General features: G+C 40.5%; 1 pseudogene; it reads right to left on the reverse strand.

Moving 5' to 3' along the window:
• Nucleotides 1-3,589: 3,589 nt before the first annotated feature.
• LOC148481206 (ubiquitin carboxyl-terminal hydrolase 22-A-like) lies at nt 3,590-5,419 on the reverse strand (annotated as a pseudogene).
• Nucleotides 5,420-14,111: the final 8,692 nt, after the last annotated feature.

Here is a 14,111-nt window from a genome sequence, read left to right on the forward strand (position 1 = left end):
ATGATGATGATTTATACCGTTCTCACTTAGGGGTATATGTAATAAAGTGCAGGAGTTTTTAGAAGGAGATAATGTTGCCCATAGCAACCAATCAGATTCTACTTAACATTTATATATAACCTTCTAGAAGGTAATAGCTAAAATCTGATTGGTTGCTATGGGCAATATCTTAACTTCTGAAAACCCGCACTTTGGTATATATACCCCTCAGAGTCTAGAAGAGGTGTGAAAAAAAAAACACCTAATTTTGTCCGCAAGTGTAATGTGTGAACCTGACCTTTCCAATACTATTTACTTCCACCATTTCTGCTCCCTTTGCAAATGGAGAGATGAGCAGCACAAGTTAACATGCTGACAAGCCTGACATAGAAATATAGGATTTGACAGTGGTAGTACAAAAGGATGATATAGATATTTCTGTAGCTGATTCTGGTGCTAATGAGGATTTTATAAGGATGCTGTTGATGAGGATGTTGTTTGAGTAAGTCACCAGTGGAAGCAATTATTGCCTATGATATTGTTTTGCTGAGGTATAACACAATCCACCTCTTATGTGTGGAATTATTTTTACCAAAATTCTGACAATTGTCAAGTCATCTGTAGTGTTTATGAATGCACAGTAAGTAGAGGTAGAGACCTTATCCATTTTGGAACCTCCTCTCTTTTACATCATTTGCAGCATGTTCATGAAAAGTTTGTAGCAAAAAATAAACTTATACAACTAAAAAGATATTACTAACAAGCAGTCCAGATTCAGCTAGCTCCTTTCGCTTAGCTAGATCCAAGCACCTGCCATCTCCACCACCAATCACCTCTTCATCAACAATATCCTCATTAATAAATTAAAGTACTCCTGTGTCCAATTTAAAAAGGCTAACTGATTCTTCCCATATTCAGGATTCCTTAGAAGAATCCTTGAGTTTTAGGTCTGCTGTTGTTGCTACTGTATCTTAATCCCAGAAAGGGATCAAGAAGACTACTAGTAGATTCAAAAAAACAATTGCCTGTTAAACAATACTTTGCAATAGCAACTAAGTGTAAGATCTGTCACCCAGTTGCACAACGGATCACTGACACCTTGCAAGCTCTGCTTCTATTAGATCTGCGCCCAATATTTACAATAAATGCAGTGGGTTTTAGACAGTTAATTGAAGTCTCTTGTCCCAGCTACCAATTCCCATATAGATTTAATTTTACTAGAAAAGTAATTCCCCGCCTATACATGAACATTAAACAAATGCACTGTCCACTGAACCATAGATATGTGGAAATGTGGTACTGGGCAAAATAAATATTTTGTGACTGTAAATGCCCACTGGATGGTTGAATTGCTTTTAGCAGTAGGAACAGCAGCAATGCTAGCTCATTGAATTTCCAGCTTTAATAAGAGGCATACCAGTATCAACCTTTTAGAAAAATTCAGGGAAGTCATTACAAAATGGCTTACCTTGCTTGGGCTCTCCTCGGGAGTTTTCATTTCTGACAATGCCGCAAGTATTGTGAGCGCATTACAGCTGGGTGAATTCCAACACATCCCATCTTTTGCTCACATAATCAATTTGGTGGTGCTAAATATTTACTAAATGACAGGGCCATGCAGGAGATGCTTTTTGTGTCCTGTAAAATTTTGAGACATTTTTGCCATTCAGCCAGTGAATGTAGAATATTGCAGCAGCTGCAAGAACTGTTGAATTTTCCCTGCCACCAGCTGAAAGAAGAGGTAGTAAGAAGGTAGAACTTCACCCTTTATATGCTTTAACATATGGAGGAATAACAAAAAGCCATCAAAAGCTACTCAAAGAACCATGACATAGGGATAATGTATCTTACTCCAGCACAGTGAAGCATACTTTCTGTTTTGTGCAGGGTGCTAAAACCCTTTGAAATTGACACCTGTGAAGTGAGTTCAGACACTGCCAGTTTGAGTCAGGTTATTCCCCTAATAAGACTTTTTGAAAAGCAGCATGAGAAACTGAAGGAAGAGCTGAAATGATACAATTCTGCTACATATGTTGGACTTGTAGATCAAGTCCTTCATTCACTTTGCCAGGATCAAAGGGTTGTCAGCATCTTAAAATTGGATCAATACATTTGTGCAACTATGCTCGATCCAAGGTTTAAGTCAGATGTAATGTATTTTTTTTCCAATAGACACAGATATGAAAAGATGTTAAGGGCTGTTGGCAACCAAACTGTCAGCTTAAGCAGCAAGTGACATGGCGACATCTCCTCCTTCAGTTTCTCTGGTAACTGCGGCAGCCAAGAAAAATATCAGCTTTTAGCAGAGACCAACTGCTGATGCAGATGAGTCAATGAAACAGTTTGACATCTTGTTGGATCTAGCAGAATTGTCAAAAATTTCTGACACCTCTACCGCATCTCTATCTGATATGGTTGCAATTCAAAAAAAGGATGAGTATCATTTTAATGATAGCATCCTAATATGCATTTCACACTGTGCATAATGACATGATAAAAAGGACATTTGGAGGCCCTTGCACAAACTTGCTTTGCTTTATTTAATCTGCCAGCCCTGCAGTGTGTACTCAGAAAGAGTTTTTGCATAGCTAGGAACCTGCGTAATAGTCCAGAGGCAACTGTAATTGTGGATTTCAGTGGAGGCAAATTATTATTGTGTGAAGATGATGTTTGCACTGATGATGAGGCTGAGGATTATAATTGTGATGACATCTTACCTCTGTAGATCCAGATTGTACATAGAGATTAATGTCAGCAATGTCAGCTGCCCATTGGCAGTTTGTTTTGTCGGGGCCCAAACAAACCAATCACTTCTGACTCAAGTGGCAGTCCCTATTACTGAAGTGATTGGTTAGATAAACTGTGCATGTCCTGTTCAATATATACAACATAAGGGTGGGTTGAGGGACCACTGGCAATTCCATCTTCCATCTATTTTTTTTGCATTTTGCGCTGTTAGGGACATTGCTGACTGACATTTTTATAGTTTATTAAACTGCCATCCTTTCTGTCACTGCAGTGTGGCAATGTTTCATAGATGTCCTATATAATTAAACTGCCTTGTGTTTGTGCTGCTGCTCTGTTGCTTACTTATTTATTTCATACTATATTTTAACTAAAATCACAAAAAGATATACTTGCAAAATATTCTAATGCCTTTTTAACCTTGAGTTTTCTAGATATCAACCTGGTTGCCTTTTTTTCTTAAACTTTCATTCCAATGTGTAACAACAGATGAACTTGTATTTCCTTGATAATAACAGCCATGTTTGTTCAGATGCAACTCATGCACCAAATGGAAAGGATATTTGATGGTATCTGGAGATGTTCTCCCCCCTCCCCTTCCCTCCCAGCCTTCCCATACATAATCCCAGAAGCATATTGAGAGATGGTTAGTACAAATACTTTAATAATCCCAAAATTCAATTTTGTGTGCTGCCACATTAATAGTTCTTCCACCCATTCAAGAATCAAAATGGGCTGGTGCAACCCCAGCATTACTCCTGTCTTCTATCAGCTTTGTCAAAAAATCTCAATCAGGTCTATGTTTCATTGAAGAATTCTTGATTAGATCTATTTTTTATTCACATTTTTACAAATGCTGATAAAGTTACTCATTTTCTAGAAATTGCTTATGATAAAAAAGCAAATATCCTTCGCTATCAAAAACATCTTCAATGCTAGCCTTAGTGATAGTCAAATCTTCACAATTGAACCCTTGGTCTTTGTCTTGTCTGAAAAAGATTGTGTCATGTGCACTATACAAGGTTCTTCTGTAATTAACTACTCCAATCAAGGATTGTCATGGTTTTAACTATCTTGAGGCTGATGATACTGACCATTCATTCTGCTCTCTTTGCTGGTGGCCATGAATGGTGTCATGTCTACCTCCAAGTGTGTTGTAATCTTCTGCCTTAGTTTAACTGAATGTTTAAACTGTTTTTGAAGAAAAGACACACAATAGGCAGTTTCTTCATAATGAGCTGCTTAGAAGATTCTTGGAAACTATGGCAACCACTACATTTGATTTTGGCACTACTTCCTAGATGCTCTGGCTGTGTAAACCTTCTAAGACAGTCTGTTAAGGTTGTTGTTCCAGATTGGATGTAGTCGGCATCCCGGCGTGCATGGTGCCGATGGTCTAAATACCAGCACCAAAATCCTGTCAGGTTGGGATCCTGGCACTAGTATCCCAACCATTGACATCCCAAAGAGTAAGAACTGGAGTGTATGGGGAGGTAAGTGTTAGGTAGTGGGGTTATATTTTTAAGCATTAGGGGGAGGTTTAGGGTTAGGCACCCGGAAGGACATCTTAGGTTTAGGGTGCAGGGAGGTTAAGTTTAGGCACTAGGAAGGGGGGGTTAAGTTTAGGCACCGGGAAGGGAGAGTTAGTGTTAGGTTAGGAGTTATGGTAAAATATTTAACATGCATTCCTATGGGTGTTGGGATTATGGCTGTCATGATGCCACTGTCGGTATTCTCAACAGTGGTATACCAACAGCCAGGATATCATACCCATTATGTTTCAGACACATGACTTTCTCCATTCACCACACCACTTCCACTTCCTGGGCTCAGTGGAAAAATTGGACTAGATGAGCCTGGCAAATCCAAATTGATGTCCTAAAATGGGTTTATCTTTGTGGAAACACCATGGCATACTTAACAGGTTCTATCAGACTGGAAGCCTGTAAAATCTTGAAATGTCTGTGCAGTACGTCTTATGCTGCAATTAGAAACTCGTGTGCATCCTGTTGCTCATACCATTCTAAATGTCATGCATGTGTCCATACAAGGTCCAGTAACCTATATGGAATGTTTGTACATCGGTGCCCAGAGTAGAACTCCTGAAAAGACATTTCACAAACCAAGCTCACTTGTGACAGTCAGAAAGTAAGAAATCTCTTAGCAGACCAGGGTGGGAAAGTGGCTAAACAGTAAAGTTCATAAAACATGTTCCCAAGATTGTTTAAACCTCACAGAACAATGTTGTAGTTTGTGGTAATTTTCCTTCTCTTGGTGTTATACCCGTTTTGTTGACTCCATGTTGAACAGTTTTCGCCAACATCTGTCATTGCCTACTGGCAAGGTGAAACCAAGGATGGAACAAAAGCATGCAATTTCCAAAATCTTCTTTGATCCTCTTTGGCAATTTTTTCCATGTCTTTCTTATATATATAATCTTGACACATTAAACAGTATATACCCTCTACAACAAATCTATAGCTAGACTATGTCTCTTAACCTTCTCATATTCATGAATATGTTTCTTACTGAAACAGAAAAATAATACACAGTATAGGCAAGAGTTGAGCCTGTTCAGGTGGGCACCACCCATTTGACAGATACGCGGCTTAGCCTTCCTTTTCTGGGTTTCAGGTGTCCTGCTACATACAAAGCACTGGTTAATAGAACGCTGGTTTTTCTTACAAATCTCCACTTTAAAGCCGCAGTGGGCAGCACAAACATGTGGCAGTTCAACACCCTACATTGCACATAAAGAAACATATGTTTTCATTAATCAAGAGGCCTGAGGGAGATGGAGTATGTATGGAGTTGAAGGAAGGGAATGGAAAGGAAATGTTGAATCATAGTAAATTTATTTAAATTTTTTGATTCTGAAGCAAATTTATGAGGGAGGAAGGAAGAGCATGGGTTAAAGATATGTCCCTTGTTTTGTCCACAAAATCAACTTTGTGGATTAAAATATTTTTTTCAAATTTAAAGAGGGCATATAGGAGATGCTCTCTGTGGCCCAAAAAAAATCTGTACATTTTTGCCATTCATCAGGTGCATGTAGAAGATTGCAGCACCTCCAAGAAATGTTGAATTTGCCCTGCCACCAGCTAAAGTAAGTGGTAATTACAAGGTGGAATTCCACCCTTTATATTCTTTATTGGATTGAGGGACAACAAAAAGCCATTTAAAGCTACATAGTGAACTATGATATAGGAAAAGGAGGGGGAATGTACTTTACTCAAGCTCAGTTGAAAATACTTTCTATGTAGTGCAAAGTGCTGAAATCCTTCAAAGTAGTCACCTGTGAAGTGAGTTCAGATACTGCCTACTTGAGTCAGGTAATTCCCCTAATTAGACTGTTGTAAAACCAACTTGAGAAAATGAAGGAGGAACTAAAACAAAGGGATTCTGCAAAGTACATTTGATTTGTAGATCAAGTCCTTTATTCGCTTCATCAGGAAAAAAGGGTCGTCAGGACCTTCCAATCGGATTAATACATTTTGGCGACCGTTCTCATTCCTAGGTTTAAGTCATATGTTGTGTCTTTCTTCCCAGTGGACACAGATATGAAGAGATTCAAAGACCTGTTGATAAGTAAATTGTCAGCTCAAGAGGCACGTGATGCAGAGATGGTTCCTACTTCAGTTTCTCCAGCAAGTGCATTGGCCAAGAAAACACTAAACTTTCACAAATGACCCACTGGTGATGCAGATGAGTCAACTCAACCAAGTTTTGACATCTGGTTTAGTCTAAAAGAATTTAAATTAATGAGACCTCTACCATGACTCCATCTGATAAACTCACCATTCAAAGAATGGATGATGACTATTTTTAATGAGAGCATCCAAATAGACATGTAAGACAGTCTGTTTAACTGATAGCAGGAAAAAAGGCAATTCGGCGGCCCTTGCACAAACTGGCTTTGCTTTACTTGAGCTGCCCACCCTCTAGTGTGTACTCCGAAAGAGTTTTTAGCACAGCCATGAAGGTTGTTAACGATTGGCGTAGGAAGCTGCTACCTCAAAATTTGGAAAAGGTTAAGTTCATCAAAATGAACTACAATTTTTACGAGGAAGACCTTTACCATCAATTACATAAAAAATTACAGAGGCACCTACGGTATAATGGTGGATTCCTGTGGGAATGATTTAATAATGTGTAAATAAAGATGATGTAGGCACTGATGAGGGTGAGGAATTGGATGATGATGGCGACAACATCTTGCCTCTGTAAATCCAGTTTGTGCATGTAGATATCATTGCCAGCAATGTCAGCTGCCCAGTGGTAGCTGGTATTCTAAGGGCCAAAACAAACCAATCACTACATGATTGATGATATTGTTGATGAAAGTATTGGTAGTGAAGATGGCATGTGCTTGGATCTAGCAGAGAGAAGGGAGCAAGATGATACTGGACTGCTTGTTGTAAAATAATTAGCCAAAGTTTCTGAATTTTACAAAAACTTTTTGGATTAATGCTTTGCAGATGATGTAAAATGGATGAGGTTTCTGGATGTTTCAGATCCCTACATCTACTTACTCTGGCTTTACAAAGGATACAGATGGCTTTACAATTGTCTGGATTTAGGTAGAAATAATTCCACACATAAGATGTAGATTTTTTTGTCTTATGCCCAGACATGACAATGGGCTTTTCCTTTATTATGAGCAACAACTGTTTCTTGCACATGTGCCTGATTTATACAAAAACATCCTCATCAACAACATACTCATCATCAACATACTTATTAGTGTCAGCTACACAAATATCCTCCTCATCCTGGTGCACTTCCATTGAATAATTCTCAATGTCAATGTCAGCATGTTCATTTGTGCTTGCATCATCATAAGAGGCAGAACCACCACTCATAAATAAAGGCCAAGGCCTTAGCCTTTCCTTGCCATGATGTGTGGTGAAGGGCATATTGCCAATTTTATGTCTTTCTGCAGCTAACTTTCCCTTTGATGTTTTTATTATTTACCAATGTAAAATATTGCTTCATTAGTTTTAGATGCCCTGACTTAAGCCCTGAATGCCCTTGGACATCGGCTTTAGTAGATTACATAAACGGACTAGTGTCATCATGACTGGTGGCACTGGTAGCAGCTCCAGCACTAGTATGTGGTTCCTGTTCTCCACTTAACTGATCATTCTCCATATCAACAAACATGAACTAATAGGGGTACAGCACACATGTCAATTTGAACCAATTTTGAATATTACACTGCGTTAGTAATGACCTACAGTGTCACAATATTTTTTTATGAAAATACTGTGCTGCCACTTAGTGTCACACTATTTTTTATGAATAATACATTGCATAACCACTCACAATGTCAAAATATTTTTTTATGAATACACTGCGCTACCACTTACAGTGTCACAATATGTTTTATGAATAAACTGTGCTACCACATATAGTGTCAAAATATGTTTTATGAATAATACATTGCGATACCACTTGCAGTGTCACAATATTTTTTATAAATACACTGTGCTACCACTTACAGTGTCACAATATATTTTAGGAATAAAACACTGTGCTACCACTTAGTGTCACAATATTTTTTATGACTAATACACTGTACTATACTTTCAGTGTCAAAATATTTTTTATTACACTGTCTTCTGAATAAGATACAGCAACCCATGCCCTTGATGGACACAGCAGCCCCTGCCATGGATCGACAGAGCACCCCTGGATGGACACATCAGCTCCTACCACTGTATGGACACAGAAATCCCTGTTTATACACATCAGCCCCTGCCCTGGATGGACACATAAACCCCTGGATGGACACAGCAGCCCCTGCCCTGGTTGGGCACTGCAGCCCAGGGATGGACACAGCAGCCACTGTTCCTGGATGGACACAGCAACCCCTGATTAGATAGAGCAACCTCTACCCTGGATGGACAGAGAAGTCCCTTAAAAATTGCATCAATTCTAGTTACACTTGCACACAGTTTTTAAAGGTTCTTGTCAGGCAGGTTGTTCCAAATATCTTGAAGAACTAAGAACAGATCTTCTGTGGATGTTGGCTTGCTCAAATCCTTCTGTCTCTTCAAGGTTTCCCAGACAAACTCGATGATGTTGATATCAGGGTTCTGTGGGGGCCATATGATCACGTCAAGGACTCTTTGTTCTTCTTTACACTGAAGATATTTCTTAATGTCATTGACTGAATGTTTAGTATTGTTGTCATGCTGCAGAATAGATTTGGAGCCAATCAGACACCTCCCTGAGAATATTACATGATGGATAAGTTCCTGCCTATATTTTTAGCAATGAGGACACCATTAATACTGACCAAATACTCAACTTCATCTGCTGAAATGTAACCCCATACTTGCAAAGAACCTACTCCATGCTTCACTGTTGTCTGCAGACACTCGTAATTGTACCACTCTCCAGCCATTTTGTAAACAAACTGCCTTCTGTTACATAGAAATATATAAAATGTTGAATAATAAGTCTAGAGCACCTGCATCCATTTTCTGCACCCCAGTTCCTATGTTTCATATATAGTTGAGTCACTTGGCCTTGTTTACACGTCCAAGGTATGGATTTTTGGTCACAATTCTTCCATGAAGATCACTTCTGGCCAGACTTCTCCATACAGTAGATGGTTGTATCTGGGTCCCACTGGTTTCTGCCAGTTCTGAGATGATGACACTGCTGGACATCTTATTTCAAAGGGAATTAAGCATGATGTGTCTTTCATCTGATGCACTAAGTTTCCTTGGCTGACCACTGCAAACAGTCCTTAATTTTGCCTGTTTATTTGTGCTTCTTCAAAAGAACTTAAATAGCACATCTTGTAACCCAAGTAACATCATGCTAACTTCAATTCAAAATCAGAAGATGTCCAGCAGTGCAATCCGCTCAGGACTGGAATAAACCAGTGGGACCCAGGTACACCCATCTACTGTTTGGAGAAGTCTGTCCAGAAGTGGTCTTTGTGGAAGAATTGCAGCCAAAAAGACATAACTTCGAAGTGGATACAGATCCTCTTTTACCACCATGGAAAAAGTAAGTGAATTTTATTTGTAATATAAATACATATAAGCTTGCCCAGAACCCATCTTTACACACCACAGCACTGCAGCACGGGATCTGCTTTCCCGCCTTTGTGCTGCACATACATTTTATAACACATTATACATAATTATTTATTTTGTTTTATATACTATGCCCAATGTTCAGAGCTGGGCTTTGCTAACACACCACAGCTGCCCTTTATTGCTGGGGCACCAGAAGCTACTGTATGCTTATGGTCTGCAGCCAAAAAGGTAAATTCCATTTGGCACTAATGAAAGAAAGCAAAACGACTCAACTATGCATGAAAACATTGGAAGTGGGGTTTACAAAAATCACACTAAAATTAAATCGACCAATTACATATTATTGATCAAAATCTGCTTCTAACAAATTGAAACTACAGTACCATAAAGAAAAGCTGTTCCTCCAAAATTCAACAGCAACATAACGCAAAAATGCTGCACTCTCTACCTTTGCAGGGATAAATTAAAGATGTAAAAAGCACTGTTTTACAAATTTTACTAAAGGTACTACTATATATCAATATGTAGTGTATTAATACTAGAATGCAAAAAATCACAATAAAACAATACAATGAAAAAATATGAAGGATACATGAACATATAGCTTCAACCATACAGACTGCTTCTAAGGAAACAGCCTCTGTTTGGTGGAGAAATGCATCAAGCCACATCAAAATGCTATTAAAGAAATTTGTATTTTGTAGCACAAATTACAATTTCTACTGGTTAGCTGTATTATAAGGAGAGAGAGAGCTGTCACCATTCACATTATACCTTGATTCTCAGACTAGATAAGTGGGGGAAGTTAGGTTAGTAAATAGAAAAAAAACTTACCTGTCGGGATCTCAGTATACTGATCCCGTATGGGCATGTGGTTACTTGTGTGTGTGGATATGGAGTTACTTGTGTGTGCAGGCATGTGGTATTTGTGCGTCCACATGTCTGAGTGGGCATTTGGTTACTTGTGTGGGCATGGGGTTACTTCTGTGTGCACCTACAATGCAAAACAAATGGAATGGGGTAACTTGCACCCACTAACCCCAGCTCAGTACCAACTCACAACAGCACCACTTCTTGAGAAAACACACAATCTAGAGAAAGAGTGGTCCACAAGTGCCATTAGTATTATTACCAGTAGTTAATACTTATTCCACCAGTAATTAATGTGATGCCTATATTTCTTAGAAAATCAAAAAGAGATCCTGTCAAAGATATCAATAGTTTTCAGGATCCAGGGGGATCCAAGACACAGCTCAGATCTCCCTGCCTGCCCCAGATCCCTAATTGAGGCAAAAACCTCATTATCCCACTGTTGGATCACAAGGTTTTGCCTTAAGCGGCCATTTTAGAAAATCCTATTAAATTCAATGGACTTAACACTTATTGGCAGAGAGAGCCATCTGTCATGGCTCTCAGCCAATCAGCATTAAGCCCATTGAATTTAATGGGCACAGAAAGTTAGGAAGATGCTGCCCATCCCCCTTGCTTGACACTGCCAGCACCCCCCACTGCCAACACTGCAGGCACCCCTGCACTGCTGGCATCCTCTACTGCTAACCCCCACTGTCTGCACCCCACGTTGCCAACACCTCAGCTGCTGACACTGCTGGCATCCTGCCTTGAGGACACCACTGGCACCCATGCACTGCCTACACAACCAGGACCCCCACACTAAAGGATACCGCTGGCACCCACACTCTGCCAACAACACCAGCACCCTGCACTGAGGACACTGCCAGCACCCCTGCACTGCTGCCCCACAAACTGAGGGAATTGTCAGTGACCCCACCCTACCAACACCTGCCAGCACTCCCAAACTGAGGGCTTGATTCAAAAATGTTCACTAGATGCATTCACACACAGCCAAAGTATGCAAATCCTGCAATCGCATGGCAAGGCATTAGCATGCCCACTTTGTCTTAGCATGTGATTGTGGTGTGTATTTAGATGACCACTGTCCCACATCATCTCCAGGAAGTGTATGCAACAATCGGTATCATCGAGTATATTCGGAAGTGAGCGCAGAACTAGTGGTCGACCATACACTACCGCAAGCACTTTGAGTGCTACAGTGTGTAAAACAACCATGTGACATGTACTATGATGCTGCGTCTTATTTATGAACACCTCAGAAATGGCATTAAGATGCTCAGATGCCTGCGTTCACCCCACCACACTGGTCTGAGTTGGGCCCTGAGGAGAAAACCGGCACCCATGCACTGCCAACACTGTCAGTACATACATGCTGTGGACACTGCAGACACCCTGCAAACCCTACGTACTGAGGACACCATCAGCAACCTCACACTGCCAAAACTCCCACTCTCAGGACATCACCATCATCACTGCACTGCCGACACTGTCTGCACACATGCACTGAGCACACCGCTGGCACACCCGCTTTGCTGACACTGCCACCACCCTGCACTAAGGACACTGCCAGCACCCCCACACTGCTGCCCCATGTATTGAGTATGGAGTCAGCAAACCCACACTGCCTCCACTCACACACCGAGGGCATCCCCACACTGCCAACAATGTCAGCACCCCTGCACTGAAGACACCACTGGAACCCCCTCTCTGCCGACACTGCCGACACCCTGCACTTGAGGATACCACTGACACTCTCGCATTGAGGACCCCACCAGCACCCCACACTGCCAACACTGCTTTCACAGTAAGTGCACTATTGGTGTATCCAACCCACACTGTATAACATACTGATTCTATCCAGCACTGTATTCAACCAACACTGTTTCCGACCTGTACTATATCAGACTCGCACTGTATCTGACCTGCAATATAAACTGCATTGTATCTGACTCACACTATAACCAACTCGCACTGTATCCAACCGGCACTGTATTCAATCCTCACTGTATAACACACTGTATTTGGTCTGCACTATATCCAACCTGCACTGTATCCCACACTACTGTATATCAGTCCCGCACTGTATTCCACACTGTATCTGACCCACACTGTATCCAATCCACACTGTGTCCTGCACTGTATCCGACCTGTACTGTATCCGACCTGCACTGTATCTGACATGCACTGTATCTGACATGCACTGCATCTGACCTGCACTGTAACCTACACTGTGTCCGACCTGCACTGTTTCTGACTCGCAGGTACAGAGCACTGTTTTTAATGGTTGGAGAGGTTTTGGGGGAACTGCTCAACAAAAAGGCTAATTGATCGGGGCTTTACAAGGGCACAGAGTGCCAGTCATTGGTGGCCCAGCACCCTTAGGAGGAAAATACAGATTGGGCACTCAGAATAGGAATGTGCTGGGGACATGTGAACTTTTGTAGGGGACTTTCATGTCTGATGTTGCTATATTATGGATACTGCCTTTGAACCTCTATATACCCCTGCTGATACCTTCTAATATCCTACCTATAAACCTCTAAGGATGACGCTAATTTGCGTACGCAGTCATACAGTAAATAAAGACTCCAGACCTAGAATCTGTGGTTCCAAAGCATGAAGTATTATTCAAGTTAAAGTACAGCAGTTACTCGCTATGATCCTCATATAATCTTAGCGCAAAGAGATTATACAGACCCAAGTACAATTATACATATGCAGCGCTTTCTGGTCCAAATGTTAGGCATCAGCAAGAAACCCCTCGTCAATCAGCATTCAGCACAAGAACTAGGAATCCAGGGTCAGCACACATATTTATACCACCCAGAAATAAACAATACAATAGAGAAGTTTGTTGCTAATACCATTGGTCCTAAAGGAGAGGGCATATGTTACAAGGCATTTAACAGGTTGATTCAAATTGACACAATAAAACCTCTAACAACTGGGGGTCTCTGGTTTCCTGCCTCATGCAACATCCTAACAGTTGTTCATATTATATACATTTTGTTGCTTGAAATCTCTGCGGTCCATAATTTGAGAATGCATGATGCAATCTCCACACCGATGGTACCGGATTACTGTTAAAAGAGTACGCATCAGTACAATACCAATCACGGCTTACTTATCATGTATAAAACCTTAGTTACCAAATAATCTTTATTTCATAGCAATTATAGTAAATGAACATACTTGAATCTTATACCTTAAAGCTTATTAAACCTTTTATGTGAATATGTAATGTGTAAGTATGCGTGGTGTGATGTAAAGATGCTAGTTAACTTGGGCAGATGCGTGCGCATGAAGCTAATAAACAGCGTTTTCATACAGGATCTTATGCATTGCTAATATGTGACTAGTTAACAGCGCAATTGTGCGTATTAATGTGTGTATGAGAAATGGTGCACTTAAATCTCACTTAAACTAAGTGAACACCTAACAGTGTGGAATGCTGAGCCT

This window comes from Taudactylus pleione, unplaced genomic scaffold, assembly GCF_031769625.1.
Source record: "Taudactylus pleione unplaced genomic scaffold, aTauple2 ptg000592l, whole genome shotgun sequence".
Taxonomy (NCBI): domain Eukaryota; kingdom Metazoa; phylum Chordata; class Amphibia; order Anura; family Myobatrachidae; genus Taudactylus; species Taudactylus pleione.